Source organism: Dryobates pubescens, chromosome 4, assembly GCF_014839835.1.
Source record: "Dryobates pubescens isolate bDryPub1 chromosome 4, bDryPub1.pri, whole genome shotgun sequence".
NCBI classification, from domain to species: Eukaryota; Metazoa; Chordata; class Aves; order Piciformes; family Picidae; genus Dryobates; species Dryobates pubescens.
The window spans coordinates 43667403-43692143 of NC_071615.1; the positions used below are offsets into that span (position 1 = coordinate 43667403).

The following is a 24741-nucleotide window of genomic DNA, read 5'->3' on the forward strand; positions in this document are numbered from 1 at the left end:
GCCCTTTCTCCACTTTTCATGCTCCTCCATCAAGGTGTTGCACTGACTGCAGTTTATACTCCATCTGCTGAGGAGGACTAGATAGAATTGCATTGAAGCTACGTGTGTTACTCCTTGAACAGTCAGAGGAGTCAGTGTTGAGCAGCACAAGCCACTACTCTCTTCAGGTGCCAAGCACCTAAAAATACACCCGAAAAGCATCAATAAATTAAAGAACAGCATTCAGCTTGCATTTATGTAATAGAAAACCGAACTACAAAGCAACAATGGGCATCAGGTAAATGTATCCAATACAATTTGCAGACATAATTGAAAGCATTACTGCCTAATCAGACATCTAAAAGCAAAGCATGCTCAAACAAAATGTCTATAGACTCATTAGTTGGCAGCCATTCCATTACAATCACACATAATGTCAGTAGTGCCTTGAACCTGTGCCAATGACAACAGCATAAATTTTGCATCTCATTTCTGTGGTCATAAAATTAATGATCAGTTTAAAAATACTTCTTTGCTAAAGTTACTGCCCAGAGAAATGACATGAATGTGTTCCTGTTATGTAGTCATGTGGTGGGTTGAAGTTTCCCCCCCAGCATTAACTTTTTTGCCAGCCCAACTCAGTTAGAAGCAAATGAAGCTGCATTTACAAGCAAAAACTACACTCTACAATGGAATGCAATGAATATGTATAAAATATACAGTGTTTACAATATCATACAGATATTTACAATTAGTAAACAACACAAAAAAAACCCTGGTCAAGAAGATCAGGGAAGCCATTCCACTGCCCCCCACACACACCCTGTCCCAAAAAGAGAGAGGAGCAGAGAGAGAACAGCAGTGGGTTAGACTTACCCAAGGCCAGCCAGAAGCACGTTCTCTCTCCCGAGAGAAGCATAACAGCCAGAGATCAGAAGAGAAGAGAAAAAGGGGAAGAATTGCTATGCTACAGCTCCTCTTATTCCAGACATTTACCCAAGGAATTTGTTTAGAATAATCTTTTGTTTTCCTTTTTACACCCAATAGTGGTTTCTTTATATTTTTCTACTTTTCTGCTTGAAATCTGCAGCTAAGTTTTAAAGGCACAGCCTAAAACCACCACAAGTCACAAGCATAACTAAGGAGTTGGTGCTCATTAATATAGTTTCTTGTTTTCCCAGAATACCATACGATCTATCTGGAAGTTGAAAAGAGGTTTAATTAACAGTAGATAGTTAACAGTTGCAAGAGTAACAATAATTTGTACATGAACTGACCCTATTCTCCAGTTTCTGCAATTTGAACTAACCTCTTGTGGGTTTGATAGGTTATGCACCCTGTAAAAAAAGTGGGGGGAAAGGAAGCCACACAGTATCTTTCCTTATTAGATACTACCAATACCATTACAGCTTATTTATTGATTTAGGAAATAATGTATACCAAAGGGTAAGTGATGTACAAATGGGGCATAAAACAAACTCTCAGCATTGTAATGAGTGCTGCACTGCAATCTCTGCCCCCCATACTGAAGAATTCCAACAGATTTAGTTGATACAAGCTGTATATAATGAACAGGAGCATATTACTTCCTAAGAATTGGGGGGAAAAGGGGGGTGGGGTGTTGGTGGTGGTTTTTGTTTTAAATCCAGACTTTCATTTCCCCTAAGAATTATTTTTCTTCTCCAACAGTCTGATTATAGTAATGATTATATTAATGAAAAAAAAAAATGAAGAAAAAAAAAAGAGCAAGCAAGATGTTTCAGCCAATGCCTCTGAAAGAGACTTGCTAGCTCACATCCTCAGATCACTAAACACTTTCAATTTCTTTCTTTAAAAGTCTAGAGAGGGTGATGCATTGCAATTACTCAAGTATAAGAGAAATAAAACAACTAACAAAAAATAAAAAGACATGCAGGTCAAAACTCCCTGCTTCTTGCTGTTTCAGAAGGTCCTGAGTTACAGCAGGTTGAAATCTTCTTCCTTTCCTGTCCCTCCCTGCTGCACAAGAGCCCACCAAACAAAGGACTGGGTGAAGCCATCAAGCAGATCAATGCAAGGTTCTTATTACACAGTTTTTCACAAAAGTAACTAGATGGAGTTGCTTTCAAGCTGGCACAGGTATATATAGCCACCTTGATAGCTGCAGTTGATAAGATGGTACTGTCAGCCCTACCCAGTCAGTCCCAACCAGATGACTGACCCACCAGTCAACTTGCAAGACTGGATTCTTCTGACAGACCCTTTTTCAATATGTGCTTTGCCATCCATTCTGTTCCAGCATACTTATTTGTGTCTCCTAGAGCCTTATAGTAACACAATTGGTTTTAATGGCTTTTGTAAAGGTCAAGCAGGAATTCTTCAGCAGCTGTTTGTTGAAACAATACTGAGACAGCATTAAGTATCTAAGCAAATACACCTTGATTAAAAATAAAAGGCAATGCAACTTTCACTTGCTGAGTTGCCTCTTGTTCCAATGATGCACTTCAGAATAAGATCATTTTGTGCTGCACTGGTGGCTGTATCTTGTGCTACTCGAAACTGCACTTGACATAGGCACTTCACAGATAACAGATGTGTGTAGCTGAAAGGGATGACACAATGACTTGCCCACAATGAAACCCTCCAAATTTCAAGGATAGAGTGATATTTGGCACACTTCTAATGCATTTGATGGTCTCTCCTCAAAGGACTGAACAACAGCTAAGCCATATCTTTTCCATTTATGGTTAAACACTAACAATGTATTTATGCTCCTGACTGAAAGCTCAAGTGTACAATAATATACAGCTTGCATCCATATATTGCTCTGATGACCACAAGCTACTGCCTCCCTTTCTCAAAAACTCATATCTGCTGCTGTTTCCTGAAAAACAGAGTGTACACAGACAAATGAGGAAATATCACCCCCACAAAAACAAAACAAACCCAGAAAAGCCCACACCACAGAAAACAAGTAAAAGAAAAAGAAAGGGGGGTGGGGGTGGAATATTTTGCGTATAGTGCTACTCTATCAGCTTGACTGTTTCCAGGAAGCAGATGTCTTAGGCTCCAGACACTCACCAAGCCAAGAGCCCAAGAAGCATGAGTCATTTAAAGGTTTCCTAGAGGTGCTCCAAATATCTACATAAAGAATGCCAGTGCTCCAGAGACACAGGCTTATCTTCTATTATAGTACAGTGAAATGAAAATGAAAGTGGACCTTCCTTTTTTATCAGACTGAAAAGTAGTAGTCAGCAAATGTCATATCAGACTTCTTTGCAAAAAAACAGTGCCAGAGTTAACGTGCTGCAGATCGAATACAAGGTGCACTGTGTGGTTTATGGGGAACTCGTTCTGCAAATCCCCACATCATGACTCAATTTGGCTAGCACTTTTGGTGTCTCACCCTCAACACTGAGCCAAGATCTTTTGTGAAAAGTGATTAAAAATATATATTTTACTAAAATAAATGCAAAGAACAGATGGCAAGTGAGCTTCAAACACAAATACCGTTTTCTAGGGCTTTCAGTGCTTCTGCCAACTTTAGCGCTATTTTTAGCATAAATTGAAAGCAATGTTCTTCTAACTAAACATTTTGGCAGCCATGGTATTGATTCAATTAATCTCAAAACAGAGCTATGCCAAAAACTGTATTAACCCAGAATCTCTGATGAAGTCCAGACTTCTGTATCCTTAGTGGAATACTAGTCTCATAAAAATGAATCCAATTTGTACGAAAAGCATCTTAGTTTTCAAATTCCTTCCCAATTCTAAGATCTAGAACAGGTCACTCTGAGTGTGACTGTGGGGGTTTGGGTTGGCTTAAAACTGCTTAGATTGAGAGTTAAATATTTCAACTTAAAATGAAAATAATAATAATAATAGTAATAATAATAGTAATAATAATAGTAGTAATGACAATAGTATAATAATAATAAAATAATAAAATATAATAATAATAATAATAATAATAATAATAATAATAATAATAATAATAATAATAATAATAATAATAATAATAATAATAATAATAATAAATCATCTAGGAGAAAAATATATATATTTCTACTGAATATATATATTTCTACTGAAAATATATATATATTTCTACTGAATTCCTTACTTTAAGAGCAAGATAAATGTAAAAAAAAATGTTTAATAACTTACATCAAGGAATAAAAAGTAAAATTTGTGGAAAGATTAGTGGTTTGGTTATTAATATAACTGAACATTTTTTGGTCAGAAGAACAGCATGCACTTTCTTTGTGTAGCAACATTACACTTAACTGTAGAAGTTAGTGTAAAAAATCAGCACATCACACAGCAGAATTAAATACTTTCCTGTACAGTTAATTCAATTTTCACATGCACACACTTCCCCTAAAAAGCTGCATTTTCATGGTGAGTAGACATGAAAGATGCCTTTGCCAGCGGATTTACGGACCTGACAGACAACACAAGAAGGCTTCTTTTTAAGAGGATGCAAGAAGGTCCTCTAATTCATTAATCTGATTGCAAAGAAGTATGTGTGCATTTTCTGAAAGTTAAGATATGCACACAGATGAAGGAGTCTGGTTCTATTCATGCACATGCTCTTCAGCTTTTATTATTATTAATATTATTATTATTATCATTATTATCATCATTATTACCATTATTATTTATCATCATCATCATTATTATTATCATCATTCTTTTAACCTCCTTGCCTTATCTTCATGGAAAGTAAGATTCTGCATACTAATGGCCAAAGCCCATACAACAAGAGCTCACATGAAATACCTTGGTCAGACTGACTAGTCGTGACATGCAAAGCCAGTGGAACTTCAAGAACATGAAGTGATGAAAGACAGTGGAGTGACAAGCTGATTCATACAAAGCATACTTGTGGAACAACTTGCAAGCTGAAGGAGCTGCTATTTGAGAGACCAGAGTCAAGTTTCATTCTGTTACAGAGGAAATGTATGAATTATGACAGCGTTAGTCCACTCCATTTGGCCTCCAAAAGATTCTACTGGATGCTTCTGGAAGGATGACAGCTTACAACTCACCAGATTCTTGAACACGGCTGATACAGTATGATAATTAGTACACCATGATAATAGGGCACATAGTATTAATCATTTCTCACCTTTCCTTTCAGCTACAAAGATTATTTTATTTGCATTTTTTAAAAGTGGGGTAACTGCTACTGCAAAACAAGCCAGCACATTTGAAGTCTAATCATGCACAATAGTGCAGCCCTCTTTTTTTCCTAAGAGACACAGTCTCCTTTTTCACCTCGTATATCAGGTTGCTTCTTCTTTCTCTGGAGAGAAGAGGAAAAGGAAAATGTCTGACCACCACTGTCACCTTGGGTTTTAATCTTGTCTCAAATTTTCCACCTTTCAGATTTCTAGGTGTGCACAGAGATACGAACAGACACAAAAGTTGACCTCCTTCAGATGCTGCCTCTGCTTTGTTTCACCGGTAGCTGGCCAAGAATCTGACCACTTACCTCCATGTGGGTCCTTTGTTCTACACCTACACCAGTCACGCCTAATTTGTACAGACCTAAAGTAAGAATGACAACCTAATAAAGTTTAGCACACGTTTCTTGAACTCTGGAAATCATACCAACCACCCATACCACCGAACCACAATCCCTCAAATATTTCACAATTAAGTGCAGGCTCCCATTTCTCATGAATTTTTCACAGTCATGCATGTAAAGGCACATGCATGTGGAGGAATTTATCCTCACTTGCAGAAAACAACGGCATAATTTTAGAACCCTCTCATTTTATTAAAAACCACTGAAAGAGGATTAAAGTGTCAGTATTTGCAAGTTTCACCATTTGTACGTAGTTCTACGACCTGAACCAAAGAGGCACATCAGGAGAATTTTAAAAAGAAAAAAAAAAAAAGGCCAATATATCCTCCTTAAGAATCAAATGAAAAGAATAAAGCTGAACACAGTTTTCACAGAAATCAGACCAAGTTATACCGTAACAGTTACAGACTACATCAATTAAATGATCCATTTCGCTGGGGCTAATGAAATCCCATCTTTATTAATAATTTGTGGAATCAGAAAAGAGATTCCGAATCAAATTGCCAATGAAGAAAGTAAATACCATTTTCCCGACCTTCAAATAAATCAAAGCAGCGAATACAAACTCTGCTCTTTGTAGATAACACTCATGTTTATTAGAGTTGCAGCTTCAGGAAGTTAATAAAATCTTTTAAAAAAAAATATGCTCTCCAGAATTTTCAGTGAAACAGCCACCCTGCTCAATGTTATATTAGTAAATTTCTTAATAAAACAACGCTTGACTTATCTTTCCCACACTTATTTCTATTGGACAGTGAAGAGAGAAAGGAAAATACATATTAGATTCAGTAAGGGTGATGAAGTGCAGTAGTAAAAAAAAAGAGAGACAAAGAGAGAGAGAAGATTATTTTAATAGAATTTTTAAATAATCACATAGTTTGAATTTACAAAAGCTTGGCAAACTTTGGGAAGTCTCAAGTTGTATTCTTCTCTTTCAGTTGAACCGTTATGGCTATATAACTTGATTTAAACTGGGGTAAGAAATGCATGAACTTGTTCTGCCTTGTTATAACGTTACTTGCCCAATATGACTTACATATTTTCACTTTTATCAGGAGGCACACTCTAGTCTACACATTTCAACTTCTTTGTCCAGAAACAGACAGTTCTTAACCACTGCAAAAACTGAAGCTTTGCACAGGCTTTTTTGACCTCGTACTGTGACCCTCATACCAGCATCCACAGGCTATAGGTCATGACCTCAAAAATTAGCATCATGGAAATAAGAGCCCTTCCAGGTTTAGTTACAGAACAGAACACTGTAGCAACAAACTCCTCTGTCTTCCCTAAACCGCACTCTGCAGCTTTGTTTTAACTCCACTAGAAAACAATAGATAACCCACACTTCAGTTTTCACTATTCACACACTAAATCATCTCCACTCCAACTAAAGGTCTGAGCTCGCACTGCACTGTGAGTAACAATATGCCGTGTGGATCTTACGGCCACTAGACGATCCTATTAAAAAGTTAAAGAACCATCACTGTGGAACTGAAGATTTTTGCAATGGTAAAAAAAAAAGAAGGCTAAAACCAGTCATTCCTGTTGAAATTCTGCCTCCTAAGCAGGCTGCTTTGCATATGTTTCGTCTGGAAGAAAACAAACCAAACCCAAGCTGCATCGCCCGGTCCTTCGCAAGGCTGCGCCACTGATGATTCCGCCGGACCTAACAGGCTCCGTTTATCATAAATTCCGAGCTGTATTTCTAACCTACTGTTTCCATCAGTAAGCGTTCTCAGAGGTGTTTAACAGCGGGAACTGGGCGAGCCGTGCGTGCGCTGTACCGCGGCGAGCACCTCGGCATGGCCGTGCTTTCCCCGCGGCGCTCGGCAGGGGGAGCCTCGGCCCCTCGGCCGTCACAGGCGCAGCCGGGCCCAGCCCAGGTCGGGCAGGGGGCGGGGGTTCGCGGCACCGGCACACCGCGGGGAGAGGGGGAGGGAAAGGCACGGGATTTACCTTTATCCGCGAATTCCTTGGGAAAGCTGCAGAAAGAAGAAGAAACAACGTCAAGCGGTGCCCACTCGCAAACACGTGGAACACAGCATAGAACACTTGGGTCTCTAAAAGTTCTGCAGATGAAACTTGGCGCTGCAAATTTTCCCTGAGAGTTTTTGAGTCTGCATTTTTGGTTAAAATATTTTCTCAGTTTTTCTTTTGCCTTCGCATTTGAGAGAATCTCCCCTCACTTCAAAGCTGACTTGAACAAAGCCAAATGCAGGCAGAGCTGCCTTTGCTAGGAATATCCATCTACTTAGAGATCTTAAGGTATAAACATACAAAAGCATCACTAGTTTTATTAAGCCTTCTAATGTTAATACACTTAAAGTTTTGTGCACCACTAAAAGCCACTAAACATGCTATAAAATAACACAGTAGGTTAGCAGGAAATAGGTCCACAAATAGTGGGTTTAGCTACAGTAATTTCTGAAATTTGTATGAAAAAGTATTAATAATTAACCAGAAATTTAAAAGTTAATGTGTGCACAAATAAAATCTTTTTTTTTTTAATTTGAAGTCACTGTCTAATAAGATCTCAATTTATTTAATGCCCAAATAAATAAATACATCACCACCTCAGAGGGAAAAGATAGTTTCTTCAGAGCTAAATTTGATATTGCAAAACCAAAGAAAATAATCACAGGATATAGCTTGATGTACAAAGAGAAATAATCAGGACAGAGGTATGTAAAATGGCATCTCAGAAAGCATGCATGCACTAGAGTTTGTGAAAAGATGGGGATTTCATCCAGAAATAACTAGCAAATAAAATGCAGCTGCCAAGATCACCTTCATGTAGTAGTAGTGTCTGCATCAGGTTTAGTCAGAAAGGAGATGCTTAGAAGTAGTAAGCAGGAAAGAAAGGAAGGGTCTAGAGATAAGACACTGAGAAATGCAAACAAGATAAAAGGCTAGAGCTAAGAAATCCTGTGCAGCAAGTAGCAGTACTGATATATGGAATAGCATAGCCTGATAAGTGAAATGTGAAAATTCAAAGATGACTACAATGTGCATGTATTACATAGCCAGCATGAAAGGCAAAACATGCTAACAGTTACATGAGACAAGGAAGGAATTAGATATTAAAATAAACCATGAAACCATAGTGTCATGTAAGTGAATAGAGAAGGATTCAGTGTCAACTGTTCTCATAACTGCAGGTTCCCTCCTTTGATATTTCATCATCCAAAACCACCTGGTTAAGTTGTAAGACTGAAGAAAAATGTCTGTAATGCTGTATCTGTAAGTCATCTGCACAGTCCCAGTTAGCTCAATAACCCAGAAGGGAAAGCACATCCCAAAAAAATAAGAGAAACTCCTGGTTGGTAATAATAATAACAGGAAAAGCAGTTTCCTAGCATTTACAGCCTGAATCAAAGGCACACACACACACAAAATCCACAAAACCAAACCACTGCAGCAAATACCCCTTAGCCAAATCCTGTGACTGAAGTTAAAATACAGTAGGAGAGAGTTGGAAATCATACCTGAGTATCATAGTACTCCACTGTTTTAACACTGGTGAAACAAATTTGTGATCTGCAAGATTCCAGTTATGGTTTAATTTTCTATTACAGAGCTAAGCAACAGAATACACAGTAAAGCACCGAATTATGCTGTTTTACACTAGCTCTGAGGAATTTCACTCATTCTCAGTGTATTGTATTTCTCCTGTTTTAATGAATCTTACCAAAGTAGGCGTGAAGGCAAGCTCTATCCAACCAGCTTGCAACCAGAGTTCAGAATACTACAGCAGTTAAAATGTGATAAATGCCTGTGATCCCATTTCTTACTAAATTGTAGCAGCCTCTAAAAGGACCAAGACTTGAACCTGTGCAGATTGACAAATTCAGGACCTAGACAGGATTTTTTTTGTTAATATTGCTAGTGGTTATTAAAAGTTCGTAAAATACTGAAGTCATCAGTAAATGACTTAATAACATATCAAAGCCTTTAGGTTCACCTACCTTGCCACAACATCTTTTATCTTCTTAAGAAGAATTTCCCTTTTTTCTTTTGCTTTGTTGGACAGATTTTCTTCTTTTAGCATTTGGGAAATAAATGTGTGAACATCTAAATAAAGAAGAAAAAAATACACATCAAAAAAAAAATATATAATAAATATCACTGTAATGGGTTTGCCCTGATACTACTGTGGGAAAAAAAAAAACCCACCATAGTATTTTCAAGCATAGTTAACAGACATTTCAGAATCTAAATGGGATAAATTTGTTCTCTGATCTACTTATGCTTAGCACAGCAAATCCTATGGTGACATTTGATTTTTGCTCACTTAATTATGCCATGTAAGTCCTAATAAATTGCAGTACTATAACAATTACTTTCCATCACCTAAAGTAAGGGATAATGCTCAAACATGGAAATAGCCTTTATGTATGTATTAATGACATGTTGTTTCAGAAGTTCAAGATACAAAAATAGTTGAGTAATTCATTATTTCAGCAGTGACACCTATGTGGCTACTAACATTGGTCACTTACTGGGAACAGTATTTTCAAACGTTGTCACATTGCCTCTCAACTCTCTGCTTCACTAAAAGCTTATATCCAAAGCTTTAATCCTGTAAGCAATTAGATAGGCAAAACAACCATATCAAAGGAGGCAAGGTCAAATGTGCACTTGAAGCTAGGCACACCTGCACTTGTAGAATCACAAACTAAGGTACCAACCTGCACTGTAATACTCAATTCTTATACACAAAATATGTTTATACAGTCATGTAGAATCAAAGCATTCTGCAAGAGTTGCCATGTTTCTTTGCAAGATAGTAAATATCCGTTCCATAGGATAAAAACAGTGCAGTGACTGAGAATTTGGGGGGGGACATAATTCCTCCGGTATTTTAATCAGAACAATTCCAAAAATTAACTGTAAAAGCTTCTTAAGTTGCCAATCATACAACTGATTATCCTGAAACCTGAGAAGCAGAAATATGACTCCAGAAATCCTGCTTGTTAACTTACATTTCTCAGCTGCGTGGGTAAAAAACTGTTTACTGGCAAGGGAAAGCAAACATAAATAAACACCATCACACACTGCCTCCCATACAGACACACAGACAGGTATGTAGACATATACACACTTTGACTTCATCTGTGTAGATACAAACAGATGGAGGTAGTACCATTTTAATCCTGTAACTGTTCCACTTTCATAATTGGCTGGCTTGCATTTCAAGTACTGAAAATGTTTGCACTCAGAAGTTCACATTTTAAAACAACATCAAATGAATATTTACTGCAGATTTCCTAACTGAAAACCTTAATTGCCTGTTTTGTTGGGGTTTTTTTCTTTATCAGCAGAAGTTCAACAGAAACACATCCCACCTTATATTACAGGTTGCAAGATAACAAATTAAGTCCAAAGTTACTCTCTGTAACATGTATGCTAGTGTTCTCAAAGATGTCTCTCTTTATAAGTAATTTACCAGATTATTAGTTAGATGTTTGTATTGCTGCCTTCGAAGTGTGGCAAGAATCTTCATTTTTTGAAGTATTTTAGAGTTATGAAGAATGCTATTAATGGAGGTGTTTCAGAAGAGACTGGATGAGGCACTTGGTGCCATGGTTTAGTCGATTAGATGGTGTTGGGTGATAGGTTGGACTTGATGATCTTGAAGGTTTTTTCCAGCCTGGTTAATTCTAATAGTTCTAATAGTTCTAGTTCTATTGTTTCCCATCCTGATAAGACAGAGAAGCTTCCCCCTTACATTTTCCAAAGCAGTCCAAAAGAGAGAGGGCTGGGGGGTCCACACAGTTCAGTGGCATTCCTTCTTTAAAAGGACAGAAGGAAAGACACTTAACATGTATTAATCCATCCTCCAGACATACCCCAACACCCTCAATGCCATACACCAAGCATCTCTAGAAACATTTTGTCATAAGCCACAGAAAATGTGTATATCTTCCTAAATTCCAGTGATTGTGATTGCCAATCAAGCAGGCAAATGAGGACCCAGACAGTCCAAACACATTGACTAATCACAAAACTTAGGTCAAAAAAAAAGAAGAACCATCACCTGCTACTTTTATTACTGTGAGCAAAACCCAAAACAGTCATTTTTGCCCCCCCTCAGATTTTCCAGCACAAACCAACCTTTCAGTCTGGAAGGGACAAGCTGATTAAATATTTATTCCTTCATGCTTTTACATATTTATTTAGAAAATTCAATAACAGCTTCCAAGTTCTATCTGAGGCAGCAATATGCAAAAGCTTTGAAGAATTAGGCACATTCAAAAATAAGGAGCAATGCTCGCACAGTAATCTTTGGACACTAATTAATCACATAACTTTCCTTCAAAAGTCAATTAAACACAGTAGGCTGCTTCACGTCTTGGAAAAGCTCAAAACCCAGCTGAGAACTCTGCTGTTTCAGGCTTTCACTGAGTCTCAAGTATTATTTTTGTTTCCAATACAAATATTGAGATAACACAACTAAGGAATATGTGGGGAAGAGAAATCGAGTTGATTACGGTAAGCAAGAATTACCACTTGTAGCTTGAAATAGATACTCCAAAAAAAGGGATACAATTAGATACCAAAACAAATGGATACAAATAGATACAAAAAAATGGACAGCTAACTACATTGCTGATAGAATTTGTTCTTTCCTAGAAAAGCTTGGACTTCAAAAGCAGAAATAATGCAGAATTTTCAACCATGGAGGGATAGAGCAGAAGTAGATGTTCCCTTTATTCTCAGTTTAAGTAGATAATGAGTTGGAAGAGAGGGGCAAAGGACAGAGCAAGAGAACAAGCATGCACAAGATCCTGATGACCTGCTTGTTTCTAAGCAGCAGCAGTTGTTAGAAGAAATCCCTGGAATGGCTTCCCTCTCCTGCAAGATTGTAAAACAAGTTCTCCAAGTTTCAGTATCCACAAAGAGGATATGCTGTATCATGGAATTATGGAATACTATTACTTCCTTATACCCACAGAAAGCCTATGCCTTGGTTCATCACAAACTCAAAATACGAAGACAGATCTAGCCTGGAGAAGAGGAGGCTTAGGGGTGACCTCATTGCCCTCTACAACTACCTGAAAGGTGGTTGTAGCCAGGAAGGGGTTGGTCTCTTCTCCCAGGCAACCAGCACCAGAACAAGGGGACACAGTCTCAAGCTGCGCCAGGGGAGGTTTAGACTTGAAGTGAGGAGAAAGTTCTTCACTGAGCGAGTCATTCGTCATTGGAATGGGCTGCCCAGGGAGGTGGTGGAGTCACCATCCCTGGAGGTGTTCAAGAAGAGATTGGACGTGGCACTTGGTGCCATGGTCTAGTCGTGACGTCTGTCGAGACAGGTTGGACTTGATGATCCTTGGGGTCTCTTCCAACCTTAGTTATACTGTGATACTGTGATACTGTGATCTGATGTACACATGCTTTTCAACAGGGTACTACAGAAGCAGTTTACTTGAAAATCATAAATTAGTCTATCATAGATGTTCTTATCTACTCACAATTACATAGAATGCTATACATCTTCCTTGGCCCATCTTCTGACCTAGCATGTGAATCCATCCAGGATGCACCAGATGCATGCGAGATGAGCAACTTACCCTATGCTCCTCTGGACTTCAAGGAGCAAGAAAGTTACCAATGTTATGATCACCTCTTCAGTATCTATGCTTCCACGCTATGCCCAGAGTATTGAAGGAGCAGTCCCTGCTAGAGAAAGCTTCATCACTGATTTAACCTAAGGGAACATTTACAGTTTCTATGACATTCCACCAAGTGATTTATATGTAATGACAACAGAACTCAGGACTTCAGTATGACAGACATGTCTCATACAGTGAGCTTCAGACAGAATCAGCATATTTGGTCATTCCTTACCACTAGTATAGTCACCAATTTGCTCTTACTTCCAAGATGATCCAAAACTTGCTCACAACAGAAGTGTGAACACAACAGAGAACAGAAGTGTGAACTGCTAGTCCCTAGCACTCGAATAGCAGTTGGTCCACTGAGGAATTTAAAAAGTAACAAAAAGATACATTCACAAAAGAAAAATCTTTGAACAGACTTCTGACTTAAAAGCACTTTTACTAGTTAATTACCACACAAACAGCTATTTCTATAAATTGTTTCCTTGGAACAAACTAAGCAGCGACACATTGTAACAACGTGTAACAAACGCATCGCAGGACTCGTCTATTTCCATTGAAAACACTACCATTTTAAAGAGAAATAAACTTTGGAAGCATCTTCAACCCCTCCTAACTTCTTTTAAGCTTGTGTGTTAGACTGCCTGATAGCCTGAATATTTGTTGCTCTGTTTCTTAAAGTTCACAATTTTAACTTTGCCTGAACCATGCCCCAGAGAAATTAGTTGCCTGCAGAAATCGAACAATGGCTGCTGAACAGAAAGCTCCAATTGATACCATCCACTCAAATCGCTGTCAATATAGGATACAAAGTGACAGAAAGGGGAAGTCATGCTCCAGTCCAGCTCTGTCCACCTGAACCAGCTCATACAGTTCAAAGCTTAATTGCCATTTCATACAACGGTCAAAAGCTGAAAGGTCATTGTAATTTCACTTGCATTTACATTTCATTTACAAGGAGGAAAGGTACAATTTGTTTTGCTTTTGATTCTTGCAATATTTTGTGGTACTCCGTACTTCCATGATTATAAACAGACAACACTGCAAGCTGTTAATAGTATTGAGTCTTTAGGGCTATTTTCTTTAATGAAGTCTGAAACTACACAGAAGAGCTTTCCAAGAACATTGTAAATTTTCAGCCCAAAGCCAGTGCTGTGTTAAAGAGTGCTAATTGTAAGAAATCAGAGCACATCAGTTGTTTACAGGGTTTAACACCATGATTGTAAGTCACACTTAATAAACAAACATACTCAGGACAGAACTACCTCATTTTTGTGTCAGGGTGGCCCAAAAAGGCTCTCATAGCAGCACTCAAAGACTGCACTTTGGGTGTTCCTTTCTCCCATTCGGTAGGTAACCAAAACATTGTCCATCACAGTATCAAAAAAATTAGTCACTTCTTCATCACCTCATGAATTCATGCCACTCAAATGACAGAGAAAAATTACAAACTGGCAAGGAGATAGTTGTGTTTCCATTCACATGGCAGGGCACACAGCTCCCTGCCTGTGACCCAAGGAGAATGCAGGCTCTTGTTTCAGGGCTGGGCACACATCTGCCAGGTGACAAGCAACACTTGCATGGGGTCACCTGGTGGATGCTCTGCCAGACACACAAGGGAATGGCAGGACAGCAAAACAATTCCTCCAGCCACCAGCCTTCTCCCATCTCCCTCCTCCACCCCAAGGCCTGAGAGAGGGAGAAGCCAGCTGCAAGCCAGAGAATTTGGGAAAGCAAGCCACAGAATTTTAGAAATTAGCTTCAAGCCAGGCACATTTGTGTACACACTGTCCAAAGGTGACGATTATTAAACAGCCTGCCATGTATCTTTCAGCTTGACATTGGCTGGCATTAGAAAGCAATTAATTAATTTGATTTCCACGTTTCTGTGCAATTCATTAATAGGGAACAGGTCTGAAGACAAATTATCAAGCAGCAGCCTGTCCAAGAAACTTCAGAATTGTGTTTCTGCTCTCCCTCTTCCTTCTCAACCATATTTTAAAGTCTCTCTCCAAAGTTTGCTACATTGTCTTTAAAAAATGAAAACTTATAGAGAAACAAAACACATGATGTAAAAGAAAAGTGAATTGACAGTCTAAGGCTTCTAAAAATGCCACACTGATCCTGCCAAACAAGTAGGTGAGCATTCCTTTGAGCACAAAGTACTGGAAAGGGCAGCATTTTAAAAGCTGCTGTACCTTAAATCCCCAAAAGCAAGGCTCTCTTGCCATATTGCCACACACAAAGTGAGTATTGTGAAAACCATTGACATGCAAGTCTTGCTAGTGATTTAGAAAGCAGAAGTACACCAAAACTGCTAAGACTCCTCAAATTAAGTAAACAGACAAGACAGCTCTTCCAAGAAGTTAAAGAAGAAAAATTATAATGAAAGACTCTCTGCATCTAATCTCATTGAGTGAGTAGCTGAGCATACTCTCTTTGCATTAAGGAGCCAGGAAAAGATGAAGCTGTAACATATTAAGCATATCATAAAAAAAACACCCACACCAGTACAAATCATGATCAAGTTAAAGTGATTCCAAATGAACTCTAATAAAAAAAAAAATGTTAGGGATTAACCTAAAGATTTACACTGTATGCCACATTATGCTGCATCTGTTGTAGTTTGTTGACATATGATCGTGAAAGAAATGTAAACCCAGATGAGAAAGATAGACTCCATGTTAATTGAAAAAGACAAACTAAGTGAATAATGAGTATATAAAAAATAGCCTATGCCATTTTTATCACCCATATATGACACTTATTCTCAAATTTATGGCAGAGACAATTGAACCATGTTTCAAATCACTGGAGATTATTTCTTAACAGGAATGCCTCTGCATTTTTTCACCTCACTGTTTCTATTCTTATTCCATTACTATTGAAATATATATAAAAAAACCAAAGCTACAAATATAAGTCTACTTAGAAGATGTCTACAATAATCACCCCCCTGGTTTATCTGGTAAAGATGGATTTTTCAGCAGGATCAGAATTTGTTAAAGGCTTGGAAATGTGGAAAAAAAAGGGATAGTTTAAAACAGACTAAGGTTCTGAAGTGCAATATCCTTTTACTACTGAACCACTCAATAAAGAAAAGATGCTTTGTACCTCAGTACCTTTTCCTTTTCTTAGTTTGGAGCATGTCCAAAGAAGGGCAACAAAGCTGGGAAAAGGTCTACAGCACTAGTCTTTTGAGGGGCAGTTGAAGGAACTGGGTTTGTTTAGCCTGGAGAAAAGGAAGCTTAGGAGAGACCTTATCGCTCTCTACACCTACCTGAAATGAGGCTGGAGCAAGGTGGGTATCAGTCTCTTTTCCCAAGTAACAAGCACTAGGACAAGAGGAAACAGCCTCAAGTTGCACCAGGGAGGTGTAGGTGGGATATTAGGAAAAACTGTCACAGAAAGGGTGTCAAGCACTGGAACAGGCTGCCCAGGGAAGTGGTGGAGTCACCATCCTCAAAGGTATTTAAAAGACATGTAGATGTGGTGCTTCGGGACATGGTTTTGTGGCGAACTTGGCAGTGCTAGGTTAACAGTTGGACCTTGTGATCTTAAAGGGCTTTTCCAACCCAAACAATTCCATTATTCTGATGACAGGATCGTAAGGAGTAAGTTCAGCAAGAGCTGACAAAGCACAGTTAGTTTTCTGGACATCAGGGGTAACATAACTACTGCACTGCTCAAAAATAAAAGATAAACAAAATCAAACTCATGCACTGGATCCACTGTCTAGGGCAAGAACACTGGCCTCAATTTCACTGGGGGCTTTTGCTTACTAGAACATGGAAAATGGATACTGGGACTGGATATAAGGTTCCATATGATCTGGGGAGAAAGATGTATTCCATTTTCATAGCAAAAACAAATCCTTGTAGCTTTTAAAACATTAATGTGGAAAACTTAAACTGGAAATACTGCAAAGTGTGAGAGATAAACTGAATTTTTAAAAGCACCAGGACCCTTTGCTACAGTCACAAGTGTCGTGAAGCTAAGGGAGAAAGGGTATAAATGATATATATATATTTAATGATCATAACACCACCAAAACCTTGTTTTAAAAAATAAAGAATTATTATCTCCAACTAAATCTTCATTACTGAAGAAACTCAAGGTTTGAGTCCATGTGTGTCTCCCCCAACTCTAATGAAGATGACTGAAGCCACCAGTTTGATTTATGCCTCAAGAGAAATCTTCCCTTTGGGGAAGAAGCAGCCTCTGAAGTCCTTCTTAGCTATGGACAACCAAAGCTCAGAGCATGCACGAACAAGTGAGAAAAGAATAAAACTGAGCAGCCTTCCAACAGTCTACATCACCAATAATTTAGCAGCAAGAAGAACAAAACCAGGAAACACCCCATTTCTCCAGACACCAATAAAAACATCTTGAACATATAAATGTGACAGAGGATGCCTTTTCAAATGAAGAGGACACAATGAAGCTGGGCTTCCTTCACTAAATTCCAGACTCTCAAGTATCATCTAGAAGGTGCAGTTTCCAGGTATAAAGAGGAAGGTAAGAAAGGAATAAAATTGCTTTCTCCTCCCAACTCATGACCAGAGGACCCAGTCTCTGTCTCCAGTGTTTCCCGCCCAAAACTTGAACAAATCAGAGAAAAGAGGATGGGACTGTGAAATCTTGACTGTCTGCACTAAGCCCATTGCCACACTGATCTTTCCCCTAGAACTTTACAGAAACAGCTTCCTCCTTTTTCCAACTAATACAGTTAGCCCTGAGTGAGCTCAAGTCATGCTTTAGCCTGGAACATTTCAGTGCCACTTACACAACCCTGCCAGCATGTGTGACAGAATTTTGCTTTACATTAAAGATATAATATTGTTCAGGTTCAAAGTAAAGCACTCACAAGTCAGAAAGTTTCCTGTGCAACTTTATTTCATCCCCTGGTGTGTTTATTCCTATTATCAGCATGTTTAACTCCAGAAACACTTAGTATGATTTCCAGTAGGACCCCTACTTGTCCAACAATTGAGGCAGTGATGAGAAAAGCCATATGATTGCTCTTCCACTTGTTGCAGACATTGGAAGTTTGGGGGGCAAAATGTCAAGGACAGAAGGAAGAGCATGATATTTATGAGATTTTGTATCTCAATGCCATGTGCAATCTGGGCTAAAAAAGGGTGTTTGTCGCTAGACATTAACTGCACATTCTCAACAGAACCTGATATGAAGAAGTGGCCAGCCCTCATAATGGCCAGTGAATATAGACATTAAACTCACATTCTTTTCCAGATCCACCAGCACAGAGTGGAGGCAGGCGAATTTGAATTCTAGTTCTGTTCCATCATTGATTATTTTTTGCAACCCCAGATCACATCTTGTTTATTACACTAATTTTACCGACGGGAAAACAATATTCCCTCAGCTCTAAGAGGTGCAGAATCAATACTCGTGAGCCGTTAAAATAATACATTAAGCAGCACCCTCGAAGAAGAGCATGCAGAAATTAATAACTATCTACTCACTGCAGTCTTGGTATTGTGTAAGGGTTGCTTAATGAATAGTAAAGATATTACAGAGCTCACTTCCTTCCTCTATTACCATACATCTCCACTACATAAATAGATTGAGCAAAAAGAAGCAGGAGGCTATACAATTAAAGAGTATGAGAACCTAAACGTTTAGGTAAAAGAACTGCTTATTCAGTCTGAAGTCTCCAGTTTCTAACTTTCATCCATTTGGTGACATAAAAATAAGGAAAGGTTAGCATAACATATACAAACTGTCAAAAGTAATGTCTTTTTTAAATTGAAAAAGAAAAAGAATTGGGTTATTGAATTTTGACACTGTATAACCCTAAACTATCTTTACACTTGCTTCCCTTTAGTATTTATATAAGTAAGAATTAAAAGTTTCAAACTATTAGCTGTTCCTCACTACCCCATCTCCACCCTGCTGGATTTCTGATTACTCTATAATTAGGCTGACATAAAATTAGCAAGCATTGAGTTCATTGTGCATGGCATGCAAATGCAAGTTAAGTTGAAAATGTCACTGTTGCAGCTGTACAGATGTGTTATTATGGTAGCATAAATGCTACATCAAGATGGAAAGATAAATAATAATTATTCATCATGGTAAATCATTCCATTCAATTCAGTTCTATAGATGGCACTAAAGAAACCATCTCATTTCCTGGAAAAGCTGAAGCTGTTCACAGAAATCACTGAAAATATCCAGTTGGAAGAGACCTCAAAGATCATCCAGTCCAACCTTTGACCCAGCACTGAAGGGTCAATACTAAACCACGTCATTAAGAGCCAGGTCCACACACTGCTTAAACACCTCCAGGGATGGTAACTCCACCACTGCTCTGTCATGGCTTGAGATGAATCTGCTGCTGATATTCAATACCATGCCAGCTTCAAAATGAAAATGCTGGCTGGAGCAAAGTATTATGGGGCCTGAAATTCAGACTGTAACATGAGAGGCTTCCTGTTCTGGTTGCAGCTTTCAGTTTCCAGATTTGGGGTGTTGGGCATTTCCACTGGACTGGCTGCAGGTCAGTGGGGGCTAGGTTACTGGCTTCTGGTGCTGCTTCTGCATTTTGCTGTGCTTTTCTGCAAATAGGCTAAAGTAATTGTGCATCTTATCATCTCATTAAATTCTGTCTCAACCCAGAGGGTTCTTTTGTGTTACTTTCCCTCCCATCCATGTGTAGAGATGGGGGTTTGTGAGATCATGCTGTGTTAACCCAGCACAGTCCATATTTGGCACCCAATGTGGGACTCAAAAAGCAGCTGTCTTAACTAAGACAGTAGATTTTGGCAGGAGGAAAGAGTTGAGGTAACAGGAGACAAGGTAACAACAGGTTTCAAATAAGGGTTGAGGCTTGCTTGTTAAGAAAGTTTTATATATATATTCCCTCCCACCCCCATCCCATGGTGTGTTCACTATGCTGATGTATTGCTTTCCAGGGGTGGCTGGGACCAACGTGCTGGGATCCTGTAAGTGCTCTCTCTGGTGCTGAATGTTACATTAGGGGAATCACTTAGAGCTGCACTGTTGCTGTTCTGGTTACTGACATGCCAAGTTTTGTTCAGAGCAATACAGGACTCTCCCAAGAACACCACTGAGAGATCTGTCCCAAGGTTGAATAATTCTGAGTGACAGGGTGTGTGGGAGAGTATGGGCAAATTCTTAACGCTGGTGGTTACCTCCAGTGCTTTGGAATTTCACCCCAAACAAGGGCAAAATCCTGACAGGCCAGTGAAATGTTTAGAAAACTCTGCTGTCAGCCTGGAAGTTCCCAAGAGACAGAAATCACTGCAACATCTTGGGGTCTGGCCCATGCCTGTCAATCACTTCTCATCATAGTCCAGAGTGCTCAGGGGCAAGACAAGGTCTCTGGGCCTTCAGACAGACCAACAGGCATGGCAGCTGCACCGAAGAACCATCCTGTGCCACTATCAGTTGCCCCTGTATAGAAAAAAGAAGCATACAAGTTAAGCAGCTCCTCTGGCAAAGGATGAGGATGAATCAAAGTCATCATGAGGACAAGAGAAAGCACCAGGTCTGGTTGCTCAGTGTTTATCTCTGGCTTTGGAAGATGGCCACAGACAAACTGTGGATGAAATCTCTAGCAGGTCCCAGCAATGCAAGGGAAGCCTCTCTTCCTTTGTCCAGGCCTGTGTTTTGTCTGTGAAGGAACTGTCCTGTGAGGTGCATCAACTCAAGAAGAACATGTTCTATTCCCCATCTGTACAGTCCTGTGTTTCAGCCATGAGGAACAGGTCTGAGAGTGTGGGTTTACTTACATGACTATGGAGAGGACATGAGGAAGTGGGACAGAAAACCCATTTCAGTCCTAGCTGCATGAGCCTGTGAATTACAAGGAAATTGTTCCCCAAAGAATGCTGCCTGAGTTTTCAGTGGAAAGTCACCAAAAAACAGCAGACAAGCTTATACTGCTTCTGATCCTCCTGAAGGGACTCCCACAGCATCTTCACAAGATGCAAGTGATTTCAGTCAGAATTAGAGGGGCCCTGCTTCCACTGCTTCCAACCAGATGGAGGAGAGAGACAGCTGGGGTTTTGGACTGTACTGAACCACGTTAAACCCACAAGAGTATAAACCTTTAGTAGATACAGGTGCCCAGTGTAATCTCATGGCATCAAACTACAAGGGGTGGAACCCATCTGTTTCTGGAGTGACAGGGGATTCCAACCTGGATGTGTTGGAAGCAGAGCACCGGAACACAAACCACAGTTTGCTTTCACTTGGGGGAGTAGGAGTCACTGGAATCAGCTGCCCAGGGATTGAACTACAGCCCCACCATTTGGGAATAATCCCATCTGCATCACACCCTCCCCCTTAAAAAAAAACAATCCATAAAGAACTTAAAACACAGAAGAGTTTCAACATCCGCTTCATCCAGCAAAAAGTGCTTCAAAACAAACACATACTTCATGTCATCACAGGCTCCAGAATACAGTAACACCACATAAAATACTGTTTGGAAAGGCTCTCTAAGGCTAATATTCTAATTTATTCGATGTTTTTATGATTAAGAACCTAAGCCATGAGAAAAAATCATCAGCAACATTCTTGGTTTTTCAGGTAGCCTTCCATGCAGATTTTACTACAGATGGTACAACCACAAATAATGTGGTTACAAGCAGCAGCTTAAAACAGTTGGCAAAAGCCCTTTACATAGAATACATAGAATACATAGAATAACCAGGTTGGAAGAGACCTTCAAGATCATCGCGTCCAACCCATCAACCAATCCAACACCACCCAAGCAACTAACCCACGGCACCAAGCACCCAACCCACGGCACCAAGCACCCCGTCAAGTCTTCTCCTAAAAACCTCCAGTGATGGCGACTCCACCACCTCCCCAGGCAGCCCATTCCAATGTGCAATCACTCTTTCTGTATAGAACTTTTTTCTAACATCCAGCCTGAACCTCCCCTGGCGCAGCCTGAGACTGTGTCCTCTTGTTCTGGTACTGCTTGCCTGGGAGAAGAGACCAACATCCGTCTGTCTACAACCTCCCTTCAGGTAGTTGTAGAGAGTAATAAGGTCACCCCTGAGTCTCCTCTTCTCCAGGCTAAGCAACCCCAGCTCCCTCAGCCTCTCCTCGTAGGGCTTATGTTCCAAACCCCTTTTTGGCTCCTGCCTCTGCTGGATGAGAGCTGCTGCATTTGCCCTCCTGCTCCTCAGCCACGTGGCCGGACCTGATCCTTCTCCCTGCTGCCTCCACACCTCCTCAGAGAAGGACTGGTTTTGTATTATTCTTTCTTGTCCCCTTTCCCATCCATCCTTGTTCCTTGCCCCTTGTGAACCTTTCCTGTTATTGTTTTATATATATATATATATATATTTTAAAGAAAATTCTTCACCTCTCTACTTCCAAGCCGACTCCAGATTATTGTTTAGTGGATTTGCTCCTTACCCTTTTCTTTCCCCCTCTCTGTTTTGGGGGGAGAAGGGAAGTGGGGGAGAGATTCTCAGCCTTTCCCCTATCTGGGCTTTTAACTCCCAGCTAAGGCTCAAACCACCACAATTTTAGAGGTGAGAAAACTGACTGGTAGGAGAAGTATTGTTTCAAGAGTTAACTTTTACCATCAAAGCACTTTTAAAAAGTCATCAAAGGTGATGAGCTGCACTAGAGATTCTAGCTGGTGCTCAGCCATGTAAGCAAGTACAGCCGAAGGAAGATTTTGAGAAGCATGGGTAATTTGAATGCTTTAAGTCAGACCTACACAAGTTCCCATTGCAGAAACAGAAGTTCTCAAAAGACAGAAACTCCCACTGAAACTGAAATTGTTTCAGTGTAGCAAAGCCATTGCCCAAACTGGAAATTTACAATTTGTTGGACAGTGGACAATGGACAGTGAAAAGTTTAAGAAAAATAAATAAATAAACAGAAGCCTTGGACATAAAAGAAAAATATCATCAGTATGATGATATTTAAGTTTCCACTAATACTGTTGCTGGTAACTTTTTATCACAGAATGGTTTGGCTTGGAGGGGACCTTAAAGACCATCCAGGTCCATGCCCCTGCCTTGGACCTACTAGACAAGTTCCTCAAGAGCCCATCCAACTTGGCTTTCACAAAATCACACAGAATCACAGAATGTTAGGGGTTGGAAGGGACGTCCAGATATCAAGTCCAACCCCCCTGCCAAAGCAACACTTCCAGGCTTGGACTATTCACAACTTCTCAGTCCCTCACCATCCTCATGGTGAGAAACCGTCTCGTTTCTATGCTCCAACATATCCATAAATGTGCAGACCTATTTGAATGATATGACAACATGCCAGCAATTCTGTAACGTTTTAATCCACTTTGCTGACATAAGCCTTGGCTGTTTAGCGAGGAAGTGTCCTATTTTTTTCATTTAGGGCGGGGAAACGGCCCTGCTGGCACCATGACCGCACGGTGTCACTCCCGGCAGTACCTGTCGGGCATTGACACACCTGGAAGGGGAGAAGCTTTCCCCGGAGCGCTCCGCGATCAGGCACAGGGCCACGGGTCCTATTTGACTCCCAGTTCCTTCAGCAGAGGACTTTTACATCCCAGAAGTTCTGCAGGGGTCACACACCCCTTCCCAAGGGCGAACGGGGAGCTGCGAGCGCTGAGCCGCAGCACGACAGCCAGGCAGGGAACGGGAGTCAGATCTCTCTCCTTCCTCATTTCGGGTTCGCCGAGCAGCAGCGGGGAAAGGAAGCACCGCACCGCAGGGCTGCCGCCGCTGTGGGGGCACGGGGTAGGAAGTAACCGGGGAAGAGGAGCTGACGGGGAGCCGGGGATAACTCCTGAATCCATTCAGTGGAAGCGAGGGTCTAGCTCACGCTGAGAAACGCTCCGCCGTAGCAGCGGCTCAGGGGGCTGGTCCCCCCACAACTCCCGGTCGCACGGGCTACCCCACGGTGTCACACGCCCCCGCCGACCCGCCCCCCTCTGCTTCCCCTCCGCCCTGCTCACCGCCCGCCCCCCGGGAAGCCCGCCCTCCCTTTCTCTCTGCCTGCAGCCAGCCTTACCTGCCAGGAGGGTGAAGACCTCCTCGGGAACGGCGAGACCACCGTCCATGCTGAGGCCGGCGGGAGGCAGCCAGGCTGCTGGGGGCACCCCGCGGGAGGGGCTCGGCGACTCGCCCCAGACTCGGTCCCACGGCGGAGGAACCGAAAGCCCCGCCCCCTCCCCGGCCGCAAGGGCATGGCTACAAACCGCGGGGGCGGGGATTTTCGTGCTCGGGGCGGGGCTTCTTAGAGCTTGCCCCGCCCCTCCTCTCCTCCCCGCCTTCTGGTGCTGCGCATGTGCCTCATACCCTTCCCGGTTTCTGTGCCGGCTGCGGGGTGCCCCCAGCAACGCCCCTGCCATAGGGACTGCCTCCCACATGAGTGCTGCCAGGAGCCATTTTGCATGAGGGCATCATGCAGGCCCGGCGCTCTTGCCAGAGTCAAATATGGCGCTCAGCGCTAGTCGCCTGCTCGTCCCCGCCCCGACACCCAAATAAAGATGACTAATGGCTAAGAACGCCCAGAAACCGCTCTCTGATTGGTCATCTGGCTGCCCCGCCCAAGCCGAGGGCTGGCGGC

General features: G+C 40.9%; 1 long non-coding RNA gene across 1 annotated transcript; it reads right to left on the reverse strand.

The window, feature by feature from the left end:
- Positions 1-7502: 7502 nt before the first annotated feature.
- LOC128897184 (uncharacterized) lies at positions 7503-24304 on the reverse strand. Its single transcript, XR_008462232.1, has 3 exons — positions 24184-24304; positions 9517-9622; positions 7503-7533 (listed from the first exon to the last, which is right to left on the reverse strand). It is a non-coding gene; the product is annotated as an uncharacterized LOC128897184 (long non-coding RNA).
- Between the last annotated feature and the right edge of the window lie 437 nt (positions 24305-24741).